The sequence below is a fragment of the Camarhynchus parvulus genome, chromosome Z (assembly GCF_901933205.1).
Source record: "Camarhynchus parvulus chromosome Z, STF_HiC, whole genome shotgun sequence".
Classification (NCBI taxonomy): domain Eukaryota; kingdom Metazoa; phylum Chordata; class Aves; order Passeriformes; family Thraupidae; genus Camarhynchus; species Camarhynchus parvulus.
Window position 1 is genome coordinate 23,976,999 of NC_044601.1, and position 18,869 is coordinate 23,995,867.

Consider the following 18,869-nt stretch of genomic DNA (forward strand, 5'->3'; position numbering starts at 1 on the left):
GACATTCAAATTTACTCTTTTTCCCCATCTCCAGCTAGCACAGCTGCAGGCTATTAGTGTGTTCCCAGAAGCAGGAGAAGGTGCAGCAAGGAATGGCCTTTGCTCTCCATAATGGGGTTTTTTTGGTGGTTTGTTTTGTTTTTTTTAGGAGCATGTAGCCAGAAAAATGGGGGGAAAGTGTTTTCAGTTTATGAGACCTCTACCATCTGTGAATATCATACTTTTGGAAGGCAATATCAGTGCCGGAGCATCTCTGAGATATTGAAGGTGAATGATTTCAGTGCAACAGCAGAATGTAAGAAAAGGTGTAGTGATCTGACCCACTATCTGCTCTCTAGTAATCATATGACTAACAAAAACCCCTTCCCTTACCCAAATAATCTAACATTTACATGTAAGTGTTCATTGTTTTAATACTTTTTCTTCCTTTACCCTAAAACCCAAACACACTGATATATGGAAATTAGGTTAAGAAGAGGCCTGTGTGATTTTAGACCAAGGAAATATAGATATAAGACATCCTATCCTCACATTAGCCAAAATAATCAATACCATCTCTAACTGTGAGTTTAAATCATATTCCATCATGGATTCACATGGTCAGTGGGAAGTCTAGTCCTTTGAAACTGAAAAATAAAAAGCTCTGATTAACTAACTCTTCCAAAACAAAAACAAACCAGAAAATATGCTGTAGCCAGTCAAATATGTGTATCTCTCTGATTATTCAATTGTGATGAATAATGAGAGGGAGGCTGTCTGGGTTTTCTTTCTGTTCTACCTTTAGCAGAACGTATTTTTTTTTTTTTACCTGAGAGCCTTTGAAGGAGCTTAAGCTTTATAACACCATTTTTCTCTGATGAAAAGACTTAATGCCTTCCTCACTGACACCTGTACTCCCCACACAATACTTGCTTAGAAGCTTTGATTCAGGTTTAACAAAGTAGAGGGACATCTTACTCTTAACTGACCTAGGTGTGATATTTCCAGCCTATCTATAAAAAGTGGAGAAAAAGGCATTGCTTAGAATGAAAGATACATATTATCACCTCATACTTAAGTATGGATCACTGATTTAGCACTCTTCTCTTCTCTTCTCTTCTCTTCTCTTCTCTTCTCTTCTCTTCTCTTCTCTTCTCTTCTCTTCTCTTCTCTTCTCTTCTCTTCTCTTCTCTTCTCTTCTCTTCTCTTCTCTTCTCTTCTCTTCTCTTCCTTTCTTCTCTTCTCTTCTCTCCTCTTCTCTTCTCTTCTCTTCTCTTCTCTTCTCTTCTCTTCTCTTCTCTTCTCTTCTCTTCTCTTCTCTTCTCTTCTCTTCTCTTCTCTTCTCTTCTCTTCTCTTCTCTTCTCTTCTCTTCTCTTCTCTTCTCTTCTCTTCTCTTCTCTTCTCTTCTCTTCTCTTCTCTTCTCTTCTCTTCTCTTCTCTTCCTATTTTTTTGACATGTTATGAGCATGGTGCCTTTTCAATATATATGTTGTTTATTTATCGTGCTGAAAACATACAGCAGAATTCTTGTGTAATACGAGTGCTCCAAAGCAGACTCCTTGCATATCAGCATATATGAGCATATCAGATAGTTTCTCAGATAGTATCCAGTGTTATAAGAGTACTGTATAATAGGAAAAATGTGCCAATAGAAGCTGTTTTCTTTGGGATGTATATTTAAGGAATCATTATCAAAGTGACTGGAGTTATTTGACAACTTACTCAGGTCTGTATGAGAACTGAATGTGCCAGTACTTTAATTAAGCTTTGGCTTCTTAAGTCAAAATGGACTACATTTCCTTCTTGCTGTATTTCATTCAGGCAATAAATCTGTCATTGTGTGTGTGGAATATGGAAAGCTACAATGAGAACTAGACGAAACCAGACATAACTCCTGTTCAAAACTGGAGCCTGGTTTTGGAAGGTAGCCTATGCCAGAAAGGAGAATCACGTGGATTTCAGAATAACAGAAGTTCATTTCATCTCATGCTTTACCAATTTTTTTGTCTATGGTGATGTGTCTCACTCTGAATTTTGCAGAGTTATAGTAATCCAAGACAGAAGAGATTTTGTACCAGTGAGTTTAAAAGCCTCCTCCTTACTCATGTAAGCAAGACAATTAGCTTCACAAGTCTATCCAGAGGTTTACTATAACCAATAAAATTAATATCTTAAGGAAGTTTTTCCTTTAAAGAGGAATCCACATTCAAGTTTTGGGGAATAATATCTTCAAAAATGGTCATATGGCTCAAATTCTATTAAACTCCTTCTGATATCTGTGTATTCAGAATATTTTTTTCTGTGCTGTAGCTCAGTGTTTAAAGATACTGATCTTTACATAGGATACTTACAGAAGGTCAAGTTTTAAAAGCATAGCAAATTCCCAGATCTGGCTGTCTAACAGCTGTCTAACAGCAGAGAGGCTCTAGGACTTTGGAGATAATGGTGCATCTTCCACTTTCACTCACATCAGAAAGCTGGTCCCTTTACCACCTTTGTGCGTACCCAGCCTTTTACATCATCACAGTTCACAAAATAGCATTCAAAAGTTTGAAATTGTTAATCATCTGCCTAGAGCATATATTTGCCACATGCTTAAACATCATAGGGATTTAAGAATATGTTCAGTTGTCAGTTATGCTGACCTAAACTCAGAATAATTTCTGTGAAGTCTCTGATATTAACCCAAAAGTAAGTATGTGACAGTAAACATTTCCTATCACATCTAGTCTGTTAAACACTATCGCTCCCAACTTGGAATTTTTCAGGGCAAACTTTAATGGCATGTGAAGATATTCAGTGTTAAGGCTGCATTATTTAATCACTTTCTGACATGAAGAAGTTATTCCAAAACTTTCTAAGGTTTGGGAATGCCAGGCTGGTACAATGGTCTGTTTTGGGGATTTATGGTCTTCATTATCTAGAGAATCTCTGACTTACACCTGTTCTGAATCAATCCCTTTATCTTCTTTAAGATCATAATTTTTCAAAACCCATGCAGCTACCACGGCTGGATGAACAAAACAAGGATATTGTTGGAGAGTTTAAAGGTGCACAATTAAATTCACATCTGGTACACAAGGACTGATGTAGCCCTAGCCACACTCTATTTCACCTTTTTCCCTTCTAGATGTGCTGTTTACAGTGTGAGCAATTATTTCAGTTCTGTGATAAGTGACATGATATAGTACTCCAGAAGTAATAATAATTTTTAAATTTACTCATCTTTTCCTTGGGGAAAATAGTGATTTTTAGAGGTGTTTCAAAACCCACCTTTGGACAGGAAATTAAGACTGGATAAGAAGAAAGGTTCTGCTGGTTAAACTAATTTTGCTTTTTAGCACCTCTTGCTGATTAGTGTTATGAGGGGTGTTATGGTGAGTGATAAAAGTGGCATATTTATCACACGTTTATTCTAACTGGATGAAAGAAGATGAAGGCTCTAAATGCCTTCATAAGTAAATGACATTGTGTTTATCCAGGTTCCTTTTTAGAAATCCCAGCCTATATGGAAATAGTGCATAAGTCCGGCAGAAGATGTTACCTTTGAAGGTTATGGAATGAAATGTGAACAATAAACCTAAAATTTGTTTCTGTCACAGAGAATTTTAAAATTATGACAAATTGGTTTGCATTGAATAAGGAAAGCTTAGATGGGGATCATATTTATGTTCAGGTCAAAAAACTGCTGTAGTTAAAACATTTTTGAAGATCAAAAAAAGATTACTTCTGCCATGACTGGTAGGTATCTGCTGACTGAATTACTAGTGTTCTTTGCAATAGCATGTCACATTCTCCCCTGAATTGATACTCCAGAATATTTTGGTTTTGAATGGTTACCTGAAAAAGTAAAAATAAAGGCTACTGGAACAGTGAGAAGCTATTGTTCAATTATAGGATGGAGTTACATAACCCACATAGTAATGTTGAAATTCAGCAGTCATAGGTTATCAATTGTGTCTTTTTAATATAAAATACGCAGCATAATGTTAAGCATACAGTGCAGGTCTGTGTGTTTGTCTGGAAAGACATCTAATGCTGCATGCTGTAATTGCAAAATGCAGTACACTCTTCAGTGAAACTGCCAAACAAAGGTGAAAATCAAATAGAATTTTCTTCCAGTTCTCTGTCTGGGTCTTATGGGGCTCAAAATCATTGCAATATTTTAAGTATTTATGGAAATGTATTTAAAAACCACTCAGAGTTGGAAATCAGTGTAATAGAAATTTAAGACTTATTTACTTCACTATAAATACTAATATTACCTTTGCCTGACAAAAAAATTCCACTATCTGAGTAAAATTTGGGTTTTATGTATAAAAGTCTCATTATCTTTCTTTGTGAAATAGAAATACTGTTGCCATCCAAGGAAGTATAAGTGTATTTTTTTGAGCTAGAATATGGTGAAGATCTAGCTGCTGCTGGGAAAACAGCTTTTAAACAGCATCCAAGGGATAAGGGAAAAATATCCTAATCATGAATATTACACTTTCCACAAAATTTTTATTCAGAAACACAGAGCAGAGAGGAAAAATAAACCTGAAATAAGAAAAAAAAATCTCTTTCATCTGACTATATGAAATCTAAAGTGTGATTATCTGTCCGTTTGCTTTTGTGATATACATGCAGAAAAGCATGTAGACATATTCTTTATAGAGTATCTTCTGTGCATAATCTGTAAATCTCTACTTGTATATTTGGTGTGTTTCAACATAAGAAGACTTGCAAAGAAAATCCATTAAAAAGGACGGTGTAAAAGCAATTTTTGAAAGTGTTCTTCACAGAGGAGGGAAAAATGACAAAAAAAGCATAGGCCAGGACATGTAAGATTACATTTTACCACTGCTGAAATAAATGCCAATATTGGACCCCACCTCACAAGAGGTTAAAAAAGTCATGTTGCCAGCTAGCAGACTGTTAACTAGAAATATTTACAAAATATGCATCTTCAATTTTGTAGCTCATAGTAATATAAAAGGATAGTGATAAAATTAATGAGACTTAACAATCAAATGCGTAACTCTCATGTAGAACACTTAATACAAAGTCTCTAACACCATGTCTTAAACTCTGTGTATACTCTTATGAGATTGCTATATCCTAGCAATCCAATAAAATTAGTCATATTTACTGCATTTACTGTGAGTGATACTGGCTGCCATAAATGTTATAGGAGTACTCATCAATGATTAAATGAACATCACAGTGCCTTTACACCCTTTTCTTACTATGTCTGGATTCTAGTTCATATTGAAATATTTGCCTATTTCTTAATGAAAGTAGCAGAACTTGATCTGTCCTTGTTAGTTATGGCTTTTGGAATGCTGACAATTTAGCAAAAGACTATATTCTTTAGTATTTATGTTCATTGAGTGGCAGCATTTTAAGGGGGAAAAATTCAGAAGCCTAGCCTCTGCTGGAATACTGTGTTGCAAGGGAGAAATGACAAACCTGCGTGTGGTGGCAGGGAGGTGACACTTAGCCAACTACCTCCACATTGCTGTGGATAGCTGGGGTTCATGGGACAAGCTCATGCTGACTGGTTTTCTGTGCCCCAGAGGGAACAGACACATGATGGTGCAGCTGAGGGAGGAGGAAAGTCTGGTGCAGGGTTGCAGATCTCAGCCAGAGTTATTGGAAAGTTGCTGTGGCTGCATCAGAGAATGATGGTCTTGCCTGCAAAGGTTTGTGATGCTGTGAATGTAGTGGAAAGCTGTGGGGCATTCAGTTGTACCCCATGCAGTGCTATTTTCTATAGTTAATCTTTGTGTGTCTTTCTCTTCTGCCATGCAAAAGCCCAAAAAAAATTCAGATGCCATGCTGACTAACATCTTTTCAGTCTTTTAGGAAAAATATTGCTTTTAAAGCCTGTGATTTTCTTCTTTCCCTCCTTTTAACTCTTAGTCTTAGTTGGGACCCTTGATTTATGATCCTGTGGGTTTATAAGCAGAGCACAGCACATCTTCACTTCACTTACATTTTGTCCCTAGTTTGTCTTGGAACAAAATCCAAGGGGAAAAAATAAAAAGAAAGAAAATTCACGTAGATTTCTAGTATCCAAGTATTGAAATGTGCTTGTCCTATTTGGAACCTTTTTTTCCTTTTTTTCCTTTTTTTGGTTAAATGCAATAAAAAATGTATTTGCTGTTGTATGCAGCTACCTATCACCATTATTATTCTTGCTCTCTTAAAACTCTTACTCTTTTTTTTTTCTTTTAACTGTACTCTACCACTTCTTGTTAAGAGCATTTTGCAATAGTTATATTATTTAGGGAATGGTGACAAATCTGTGTAAATTTGTTAAAATAATTCCTGAAAATAGCCCATCCACCACTGTTCACAAATAATCCTTGTTGAAGTATCTTTTTTCATCCTTTCCTGTGTTCATTCCCCTGGGAACTCCTATAGCTATAGCTCTCCTGAAGGCAGGAATCTGCTGCCTGTAGTGAAGAGGTGGCAGTTATTTTCTGAGCTGTTCCCATAAGAGGCCAACTCACCAATGCTATGGTTTGTTAGTCACTTAAATATCTAGCTCTTCCAGATCAGACTCAGATAAATACAAAACAGGCACTCTCTTCAAGCTGAGTTCAGCTTTTGAAGAGTAAACAAACATTTCATTAAAATGGTCTCACTAAAGACGGGCAGAGAGATCTGAACTGAGCTGTCACCTTGTATTAGTCACACTCATAAATTCTGCCATGTTACAGTGCTCACTTGCAGTATCCCAGAGAGCTTGGAAGAGGCGATTCCCTCTCTTTGTTTTGGAGTCCTGTCTGGGGGGAGGTTATCATCTTTCTTGCAGGGTCTGGTACTTTTGCACCAGAAATGCTGCACCCGCTTTGTGAACATGTACTCAAATACTGATCCTGACAGGAATAATTTCCATTAAGCTACTGCAAATATGTATTTCTCTTAGGAAGACTGATTTTTCTGTACCAGGTCCTCTCAGGTCTGAGACACAGGATTTCTGATGTTGATGGTTTTCCAGTTTTTTAGATTCTTTTTCCTTCAATAGCAGCGACAGCAAATTCAGTCCTCACATTCCCATTGACATTCTGACAACTGATATCACTATGGCACAGCTAGGAGTGGTTTATTACTTTTAGTAGGGTTTATTTAATTCAGCTTCACATCCTAAGGGATAGGGAAAAAGATTTAACTCTAAATTCTTGCTTTAGTCCTTTTAGTATAATAAAAGTTGTTAAGAAGAATATGGAGAGAAGACAGAAAAGCAATGGTTGGAAATATATGTAATGGAAACGTAGTTATTAAATGCAATGAGTCACGGAATTGGGCTTGCTAAAAAATTATGAAGGAAAAAATTTAAGGAAAAAGAATAGCAACAGGCTTTGTAATATATATGATAAGAAATTAATAAAGCCCCTGTGTTCAAGATTTTATTGGAATACTGGCTGGATGTTTTCTTTCAAAGTACAGCATTCCACTGTATTGAGAGAGTCTAGAGGAATAATTCTGGAAAGTTGTCTTTCCAACAAAAAATCCACTAGAAACAGCTTTTTTATTCAATAAAAATTACTGTGCTTTCCATGTAAATGCTGTATTATTTTTAAAATTAATAAGGAGAAAAAAACCCTTGTTAAAAAAAAAGACATAAAAGTAGGGGATTGTGAAGGATTCAATTGAGTTTTGAGTAGCTTACATCTATGAGCACTTGTTAAAGAAGACTGTGTAAACAGTGAAATTATAAGAGCTGTCTATTGCATTCTAGTGGTACCACTCCAAACCCAGTAGCCCTGACTGATCAAGAATTTTTCTCTCTATCCCGGACCATCAGAAAGCAATCAGTTTCTTTCACACAAACTCAAGTCCCAAACAAGGAAATTCTTTGATTCTGCCTTTCATTGCTCATGGTAAAATTAATTTATTCATTAAAACAAAACACAGGAAAAATAAATGGAATGGAAATAGTTGAACATAATTATGAAATATGCTAATCTCCACCTTTTACATAATTAGCTTTGGAGGATTTATGTTCTTCTTTCCCTACAAGGATTTTGTTGAACTGGTGAACCTTTCATGTCACGATACCACAGACTATCAACTTGCTTTGATATTTCATTTAGTTTTGGGCACATGGACCATACAATCAGCTGAGAAAGTGAGTACTGCTTGGCAAAAACACAGAGCAGCTTCCTAGCCCACTAGGAAGTAGAATGTTGTTTCCCTTCAGGGCTGAGGACTGCTTCAAATCCACAGATAAGCCTTTCATGTTTACAAAGTTGGTGTTTTTTTCTACTAATAAGCAACTTGAAGAACAAAGCAAATAGTTACCTAAATGTGATATGCAGCATCTCCTTGATGGTCAAATGAGATGGCAAGCAATGACCTCAAATCATAATGGTTGTAAGAAAAAATTACTCCCATGACTGCCCATCAAGGATTCTGAAAAAGAGAAAATGGGATAGCCAAATTCATAATCATAATTCATGATAATTAATGATTCATAATTCATGATAATTCAGTAATAATTTTGATATTTCATTCTTTCAGGTTAATATCTGCACTGAACTTACCATCAGTCAGTGAGGTGGCAGCAGTGGCAGCAGCAACGACTGAGGGAAGCCTGGAGGCAACTGTGGGATCACAGTGTACAGGGGGGTTCCTGGGCTCAGGGACACACCATCAGCAGATCAGAGCCCCATGCAGATCTGGAAGCCCTCACAAGCCAATCAGGGGGAGCTGCCAGGAGCATCCATGGGAGATTTAAACAGCTCCAGAGTGTGGGTGAACAGGGTGCAGCACCTCAGACAGGGTGTGACAGGGCAGTTTGCACAGCAGTTCACAAGGGTGGGACACAGTCTCCCCAGCTGTACCTGAGGAGAATTTAATTTAGGCAGTGAGTCATCACCCAACCAACTAGAAGAGAATTTACTGTTGTTTCCACTCAGTTAAAAGCCACTGTAGGAATGTGGTGGTTCAGATGCACCTCACACTTCAACATGTAGTTGTCCAGGTTGTCAGCTGCAATGGGTGCCTGAGCTCATCCCTGATGCTGCAGGGCAGCAGAAATAACACTTGTCTGTGGTGTGAACAGGTGGATGAGCTACTTACTGCTAGTGCTGAAAGAGGAAGAGGAGAGGTGAGGAAGTATGAGGGAATGCCAGAGGGATAGTTCACTGAACTCTAACAGGTATGGCTTGGTGGAGGACCTCCAGCAACCTCCAGGTGGTCAAGCAGCAGGAGACAGTAAAAAGACTGAGGGATATCAGGGAAGTTCACAAGGAGTCAGATAGCTGATCCAAGTCCTTATGGTGGGAGAAAATACAGCCCACTAAGGAGTGGCCAAAATTTCATGTACTGGCACTCATGGAAGAGAGGGAAGGCATTAACATAAGAAGTTGGGAAGTAGTGAAGAAAAAAATCTCAAACAAAAACAAAACTAAGAGGAAAGGAACTAATAAAAGGAAGGGGCTTTCTTCAAAACCAAATATTCCCACACAGCTGACATCACCACTCAGAACCACTTTATAATTCTGCAGACTAATGAGGCAACACCCAGCATATGGGAAGAACAGCCAGAAATAACAGGAGCATTTCTCCACAAATCAAGAAATTAACACCCAAGAAAAGGTGACAGGTGATAGTAGCAGGTAAACCTACTTTAAAGGGCATAGAGGCACATCTGACCCATTTTCAAGCCTGAATCAAGGAGGTTAATGAAAAGCTGCCAAGCCTAGCTAAACCCAAGGATTATTATTCACTATTAGTATTTCTTGTGGGCATAGATGACATAGCCGGCAGCTGGCTGGGAATCATTAAGACAGATTAGAGAGCCCTGAGATAGGTGGTAAAGGGCTCTGGAGGTCAAGTATTTTTTTCATAAATTCTCCAAGTCAAAGGAGAGGTGCTTGAAATGGCCAGATGAGTTTGGGATGTCAATAAATGGTTAGAACAATGGTACCATAGTTGGGTCACTCAGACCATGGGACTTGCTTTGGCAAGCCTGGCCTACAAGGGGCTGATAGGGTCCATCTGTCAAAGGGGAAAAGCATCTTTGGTCAGGGATTTGCCAAACTGGTAAAGGGGGCTTTAAACCAGATTTGTTAAAGGACACGGGGCACCTCTCCATCCCAATCCTGCCATTTGGCTGCAAATACCTGTAATGGATATCTGGAAGCATGCAAAGGCATTCTAGACACTCCAACCTGTGAGCTGGCTTTATCTGGGGCCCTCATCTGGTTCAGATGCCTATACACAAAAACACATAATATGGGGAACAAGCAACAGGAACTAGAGACAGGTATACCTGCATCACTGTGATATCATTGGCGTCGCAGAGACAGGGTGAGGTCCTCATGGCACCAGGAGGGCATGCAGCAAGCTCCCTGCCCTGGACTCAGGAGAGCACATTTTGGCCTCTTCATGGACCTGCCTGGGAGAGAGCTCTGGAGGGCAGAGGGGCACAAGAATGCTGCCTGGTATTTGAGGATCACCTCTTCCAAGCTCAGGAGCAATGCATCCAAACAAGGAGGAAATTGGGCAAAATCTCACTTGACAGATAGTACTTGAAAGTGATGATGATTAAAGTTGGTAGATGAATAAGCAAAGCAGAGTATGAGGCCTAACTGAGGAAGAGGTCTACAGGGCAAGTAGGTCATAAAGGAGAAAAGACTTTTGACATTTATGGAAGTCACACCTTACAAGCCAAATTGACTCACCACAAGAAGCAAGTTGGTAAAATTCAGTCTCTAGGTCTCAGAGAAGTGCTTGCAATTTTTCGTTTGTTATGCAAAATTAATGGGAGAGAGACATGCACCAAAAAGAGAAAAGAACCTTCAGGCTAACTAAAATTGTATTCTCTGTTATATAACAGGTGTCTTCAGAGAGGAGAAGAAAAGCAAAGCACTACTTGAAAACATTTTCTCTTCCATTTCACAAACAATTGACATCTTTTTACCAAATCTGGCACAATAATTAAAGTGTTTAGTCCCTGAAAAGTACATGCTGATAACATGATTCCTTAATTAAGGCATTATGAAATCAACTCTCTAATATTACACAATATAATTACTGGAGCATTAACTCAGATGCCTTATTCAAGGCTGTAGAACAGTTTCAACGGATCCGTGTTTCACAAGACAGACCAAGAGCTGTGAAAAATCCACCACTTGGGCAAAAATATTTTCTGCTGAGTCACTAGGTAAGGACCTTAATTGCTATTTTTTAAGTTGGACAAAAGTCACATACATTGCAGATAGATATTGTGGTATTGAAAATGACCCATGGAATATAACTGAAAAAAAAAGGACTTCTAAAATTCCAAATAATAGAACTATTACACTGCCTAATTACATCAGCTTTTCCTCATCTAAGGAGGCTATATGGCATCAGGAGAATCATCACATAAGCCCATATCTAGCGCTCTTTCTTACCCACTCTTCTTTACAGCTGAGGTACACGTGAACAAACAAATTATATAAGTGCTTCTATACTCCAGCTGCAACTTATATAACACAAATAACAAATAAAAGTTGTCACACAAATTGGAAAAAATAGTTTTTTCTAAATGCTTAGGAAACTTGTCGAAATAGATTTTCATTGTGATCAAGACATTTAAATTATTGCACTGGAATTCAAGAACAATGAGACAGAAGTTTGTCTCAGTTTGAAAAACAAGTGTCCGCTAGGGAAGGCAGGAGCCTGCTTTGGAAGGGAGAATGCAAACCTCCTCCTGCCAAATTATTATAATTTTGAAATTAAGGGGGTCTCAGGCAAAGATAGGGGAATAGCGACAACAGTTCTTTGCTAGTGTGTATAACAAAGCAAACAAACACCAAGAGCTCCGGCACTAACACCAAACAGGCACAAACCCGGGCCAGGCCGCTCGGCCTGCCCTCGGCGCCGTTCCGGGCACGGCCGGCAAGGGCGCTGCCGCTCCCGGCGGGCGCGGTGCCTCCCCCGCTCCTGCAGGGGGCGCTGTGGCGCGGGCTCGGGGAGCACGCGGCAATGGGGGCTCGGTGCTGACGGGCCGGGATGGACGAGAGGCTTTGCCTCAGAGCCCCGGGGCAGCCGATCGCGGTGCGCCAGGACTCTCAGAAGCGGCAAGCTGGAACGGCAGTGATGAGCAGAAATCCCAGGGTGGTGTACGAGACTTATCAAAAACTCCACGGCGATAGCTGAGACTGCGGGTGTCCGGGCGGGCAAGGTGCGGGCCCAGCAGCAGAAGGAAGGCAGCTCCCGGAGGGGTTATAGCTGTGGGAGCGACATTCGTTTCCCCAAGTAGCAGCTCCACCGTCCTCGTCCGAAAGCCGAGAGCAAATGAGAGTCCCCAACTCCCCAGCCCTTGAATTTTTTTCCTGCCTCTATTGTCGTGGTATCTCTGTCCCCCCGCCCCCAGAGAAACTCCCAAAAACCAGAGGAGTTCCCCCTCCCCGCTGTCTCAAGCACCCAGCCCTCAGTGCTTCTTAGCAACTCGATGGGAAAAAATTCCACAAGTAACAAGGAAAGAAAAGGAAAGAAAAAAAACCCAAACCCCAACAAAGTTTTTTTCTGGCTCACAGGCCTCCTTGGCTAATCATGCATGTGCCACTTGTGTCAGTATTTTTAAGCGCATAAAGACTCCTGCATTTTCTGTGAGGAAGAAGTGTAGCTAATTCAAGCTCCTGGTTTATATTTCTGGACTATAAGTCTTTTTTTTTTTTTTTTTTTTTTTGCTTATAATCCCTCATCTAGTGTTTGTACGTTTCTTAGTTGTTTGACATCTATCCCATTCTCTTCTGTTATGTTTTCTTAACTATTTATTTTACATTTACCTCTCAAAAAAAAAAATCAAAGGATATTTTGATTTTGATTAGTGGAAAACCTGAGTTTAGTGGTTTTCATTAATTTTGCAGTGCTGGACTGTGTAAACAGATCTTACTTTCATTTGTTGTGCCTTTGGCATAGCCTTCTCCTCCTCAGCAGTGCTCCCCAGACGGGCACACTGGCAATCCGACGGTGCCACGCTGCTTCAGTGAGGGAGCAGGATGTGCCCAGAAGCTCACCATGCACCACATCTGCTTCAGAAGGCAAAAAGGTCATTATTGTGTTGAGTTTTAGAGAGTGAAATGCATGAAACTGGGTCCCTAGAATTTATTTGTACCAGTAAGTGCTATAATTTTAAAATTATCTTAATTTGAAGATTTTTGTCTCAATCAGGAATTATACTTTTAACTAAGAAAGTTGGCTGCCTGCTCTTAGACAGGGAAGACCTCCATACAATTTTTAATATGACTCTGGGTCCTAAAATCAGTGTGGATTAGCATAGGTCTCCTTAATTAAAAACAGGGATCAATGGAATACTTTTCCTGGAGATAGCAAATGGGAAGTGTAGCAAAGAGTGATCAAGCCACATCCTAAGGGAGGCTGGTTTTGGAGATTTTATTTACTAAACTCTTGCAAATATTTACTTAGCCAGGTAATAACTTCCTCTTTCGAAAGATTCATAACTTCACTAACTAAGATGAATTTTTATGAAGATGGCAAGTGTTAATGCTTGGGAGTAAAGAACTCAATCCATAAAACTCTGACTTTTCCTAACTCTGAGGTTTCTCTGTATCTGAAAGAAAAAAAAAAGATTGGCCCCTTTATAAAATTTATTCTAGGACAACCAAAGAATACAAAATCCCCAAACATTTGTCTAATAAGAGACAAGATAATAAATTTGGGGATTTTGTATTCACTCATTTTTGTCAGAATTAAAGTGCCTTGTTACTCACAGTCTCAGTACAGGTCAAAACTGGAGAAAAGGTCATTTGATGGTTTTCAGCTATAAATTTCTCTCCCAAGCAAGATTTATCTTTTCTCCTGATAAATTTGTGCATTAGTTAAAAATTGTTATGTCTTTCCTACAGCTGTGAATACTGAAGCCATTTAAGAGAGATGCTTCAAGCTAACCTGAAAGGCAGTGGCAAAGAAAAGGTAGTGATTCAAAACTTTGTGGTTTTCACATCCTTTCTAATTCAGTACATTATGAGATTATGACATGTTCCAGATTTCTTCATCTGTTTTGGCATCAGGAATGATATTGTAAAATTTTTCACATCTGATCTAAATTAAACCAATGCCATACAGCTCTAAAGATGCACTCACAATGAACAAGGAACTTTTAAAGATTATTTAAGGTGCTTACCCATTTTTGGTATTTGCTTTTTTTTCACATAATTTTTTTTCTCCTTCTCACTGACATCTCAGCCTAAAGCTAAATCTGGGACAAAATGGGGGCAATAATCTCATCTCTTTGAGAGGATAACAATAGCCTCTTCACCAAAAAATAATTCGCCCTAAAGACTACAAAACACCAAAGTTGAAATCAATTCTGCTACCCTATTCCAACAAAGTTACCTTATTTTTTTAGAAGGAAAGGAATTTTTGTCTTATTTTTGTTGACACCTCTAACTTTATTAGCAAGACCAAAATTTTAAATTTCTCTTTTATATTGCACTTCATTTCCCACCGTTTTTTATATAGATTAGCATATGGGAAGCTATAAGGAGCTTTCTACACTACCCTTCTGAAGAATCATATAAATAATCTGACCCATCTCTAATGTGTAGTTGGCAAGATCACTCTGCATAACTTCATCTTATCTATTTTTCCATAATGCCAGTGTCATATGCACTATCTGAAAAAATATGAAACATGATTTAAGGTGTCCTCTTTGACTAGACTGTATTTTCTCTTTCTTCTTTGGTTCAGCAGCTAAATGGAATAAATCTTTTTAGGTTTATTGCTTCCTAGTGATTTAGGAATATAACTGAAAAATCCTTAAAATGAAACAAAAACCTAGGAAGTTTTTAATTCAGCTGTTTAATTTCTAGTATGTGGGAGGGACATCAAGCTGGTGCGGAGCTGCATTTAGTAGTTATGCCATCCTAAGCAAGAACCTTCAGTTGCTGTTCCACCAGCTTGCTTCTGTGCCACCACAGTGCACCAGAGAACCAATATGGCTGGAAAATAACCATTTAAATCATCACTCCATATCGTTCTGTTTTCCTGAGAACTGAGGGGATTCAGAGTTTTCTGGCTTTCTGAAGGGTATTCTAACCTATGAAGTTCTTCTGTCTGTGCTGATTTGAATCCCAGCAGGGCAGTTAAACTTCAAACAAGCCATTCTCTCCCCAGTCCCTTTCGGTAAGTAAGGGACAATAAATGCAAAATTATGAGTTGCAATAAAATTTTACTAAAACCACAATAACAGCAGCAGTTTTAATAACAAGAGTACAAAAAAGAGAAGGTGATTTACCCACACAAGGGTATTCACCACTGGGAATAAAGGAGAAAAAAAAAAACGCTTCCCAAAGGTGGTGCTCACACACCAGGTATTTGGGAAACAAAGGTAATGTAGTGAGGAGATCTCCTGCAGCTTAACATTGCCCCTCTAGTCCACAGCCCAAAAACAATGGAAAACAAGGACAAACAAACCCTGGAAGTTAGTTCATCCAAAGAGGGATGGTGCAGCCACTGGCTGAGCTCAGCTCTCTGCAGTTGCTTGCACTGCCACCTCCAAATCTCTGCAACACCATGTGATGTGCATGTGTCTGTGTGCCTGTCTGTGGGTGGGTGGGTGGGTGTGTCCGTGTGCCTGTCTGTGTGTGTGTGAGTGTGAAACACTTCTGCCAGGGTGCTTACCCTGGTGGCTCAGACATGCCTTAGAACTGTCCCTTTCAGCACCGTCCTGCTCCAGAGGAGAGGGGACAGCGGGGAGATGGTGGGCAGCAGAAGGAACCGAATTCAGCGGGTTTTTAAGGCAATAGTCCGCTCTGCTCCAGCAAGTCTGGTAAGAAGAACTTCTATTTTCTGGTGCCCAGGTTGTCCTGCTGAACACAGTGAAGAAGTTGGTGGTATGGAATGAACACCGTGGTCACACCCACATAGCGCTAAAAACCTGCACCCCATCTCTGCAACCAGGCCGCCACCACGTTCAATTTCCTCTGGTAAAAAAAATACTGGAACTGTGTGCCATAAATTGGATCTGGAACAACTAAGAGAGTCTAAAAATACATGTGAGCAGCCATTATATGTTAAATCTGCATTGGCCAAGTTTTCTGAGGCACCTGGCAAAGCAAGAGAGAGAGCAACTTTCAAGTTTCGTTACTGGAAAAAAAAAAAGAAATTTCATATTATTAATTATTCTTGTGTGGCTTAAGAGCAGTTCATAATTTTATATACCCAATCCAGAACCTTGATTACGATGGACTATGGTTCTGTGAGTAAATAATCTTCACTGCTTTTACATCACCTTGATTTAGGTGATAAAGCTTTTGAGCTTTTATCCTTTGCGGTATAAGGATTCTTTGAACTTCCATTGCATTTACCAGCATAGCAAAGACTGAAACTGAAATTTTACTGAAAAAATCACATAAGTATGATAAATGCCAATAGTTTGTATGGTGTTTTAACAAAAACATACCCCAAATAATTTTTCTAGATCTTTTAATTCAGGCAGTTCAGATGCTAAAAATATCCTTTCAAGAAGATACATAAAAACTGGCAGTTTAAAAAAAACCCTCTGAATTTGTTCAAAATGCGACCTGGAGGTCCATTGTCAGTCAGTTTTGGCTTTTGTTTTAAGAATGACAAGTCAGGTGATAAAGGAATAAGACTTTATGACTTTATTTCAAATAAAAATGGATTAATGAATGTATATTAGACACACCATAAGTCACAAAAACTGTTGTGTTCCAGTCAGATTTTGCCATCATGTCCACATGAATGTCAAGCCATTTAATCACTTTGACTTTTAGTGCTTTTACAAAAAGCAATTTTTTGTTCCATAAAAAGACTCATTTCTCATTTCTGTTTCGAGGGGTGAACTGTGGAGAGCACTTAATTGGAGAGTACAAAACCAAAAAGGATCTGGGTGTACAGCTTGCAGCTCCTGGCTCTCGGACCCACTGAGTGTTGATTAATGCACAAGGAGCATGGCAGCCTCTCCTTGCAACTTTAGGAGGAGCATGGCCTGGTGACAGGACAGGGAGACAGTAGAGACACTTATTGTATAAAAATTTGAGACTGGCCACTGATAAGTAGCAGCGAACCATGTTTGCTCTAAGGTCGCAAAGTAGGTGAAACTGGAGATGGAACAAAAGTTACTATACTTCCAATACAAGGAGAAACATGAAGCAAACATTTAAGCCAAGATGCTTACAATTTACCCATTATTGGTTGCCACATTTTATAATATAAATTTAATGGTGTCAACTAATTAGGTAAATCAACAAAATATTTTATCTCACTGAATCAAGAATGAAAGCTTTTATAGTTTTTTGGGTTTTTTTTTTCTCTTTGAAGCACATAATATACATTTCATTTTAAAACAGAGCTTCTTACATACAGGAAAATACCTCATATCTTTTTGGGAACTTCAGTATTTTCATTAAAATTTTGGTTTGAAAAATATCTTTAGTGTTGTACCGCTAAACCCAGGAAAATGAAGATGATCTTCAGTGAACAGGGTTTTCCACTGGGGACTCCACCAGCATTCAGTTGTCTCATTTAATTATCACTTTCCTGATTCAACCATTATTCATGAGCTTCCTTGTGTTCTTAAAAAGCTCTGAGCTGTGCTTGCCAATGTTATGGCACATTATGAAGCACAGTTATGCAGCAAGAGGGAGGGGGTGATAATGCATTGGTCTATACTGCTGGCATATTTTCTGTTTGATCTCCTCAGCTGCCAGTGGAATGCAGAGCTCTTTATTCAAAATCTATTGCTGCTTCTTAAGCATTGTGCTGGTAGTACAATCCTTTGCATTGCTTCAGTAAAATAGAGCAATACTGAAACGTATGAATTGTTTGCATGGAGTTTATACTAGTTTCTATTTGACTGCATTTGTCTTCTGTAATAGTGGTAAAATAAAAACCTGGAGAGAAAAGTTCCTAAAAGATGCAGGGAAAATACTCCTGGGTAGGTTGGAGATGAATTTTAATTGCCATCAGTTCTACCCATATTGAAGCAGGAGTATATGTCATTTCAGATCTTCATGCCTTCTCTGCCTAATTTTAATGTTTAGATTTTTAGCTGAATTTACTAGCTTAGGATTTACTAATGCTGCCAATTTACTAGTTTAGGATTTTTGCTTAAAATCAATAGTCCAAGGTAGTTAGACTAAAGATAAAGACTGAAAGTCTAAATTAAAAACAGCTGTTCTTCCAAATATGCCTCAAATCATGCTACAACTTATTTAAATCTTGAGGAAATCGATCATTAATGAAGTTCACAGCTATTTTGCTAGTGTTATCTGTCCTTGGCTTCACCCTAGGATATTATGTCAAACCCCATAACTTTTAATAAAGATGAAATTTTAATTTTTTTTATTATGCCTAAATAATGAATTGGCACATATGTAAATTTCAGAATACATTTAAGGTGGAATATTTATTTACTGAGAGTACAGGAGCACTACTATCACTTCTTATTTTCAGATATGGAAAGCAAAAACTGCAAAAAAATCTCAGCATGTTTCTTAGCAGTCTTGCATGAAGTATACATGAGAATAAAAGCTGATTCTCCTAAACTCATGCTAGGGTGAAAGGAAATACCTACTAACACTTTTTACACAGCCTGGCTGAAACATTTATTATTCCAAATTCCTTTCTGAAGAATGCAGAGCTTTAAATAAAGCTATGAGGCAGTTTGAAACAAGATGCAGTTCCAATAAATTCAGCACAGTTGCTTCTACTTCAGCCTCAAACAAGTTTCAATTTGGTAGCAAATTATATTCTAACTGAATATTTACAAAGTTCTGAAGTCTTCTCTTAGACATATCTTCCCATAATTTCAATAGGGACAGTAATATTACATGAGTGGGAAGCTGCTTGAATGAACATTAATTTCATATCCAAAGACATTGACACCAGTATGTACCACAAATGAATAAAACAGGCC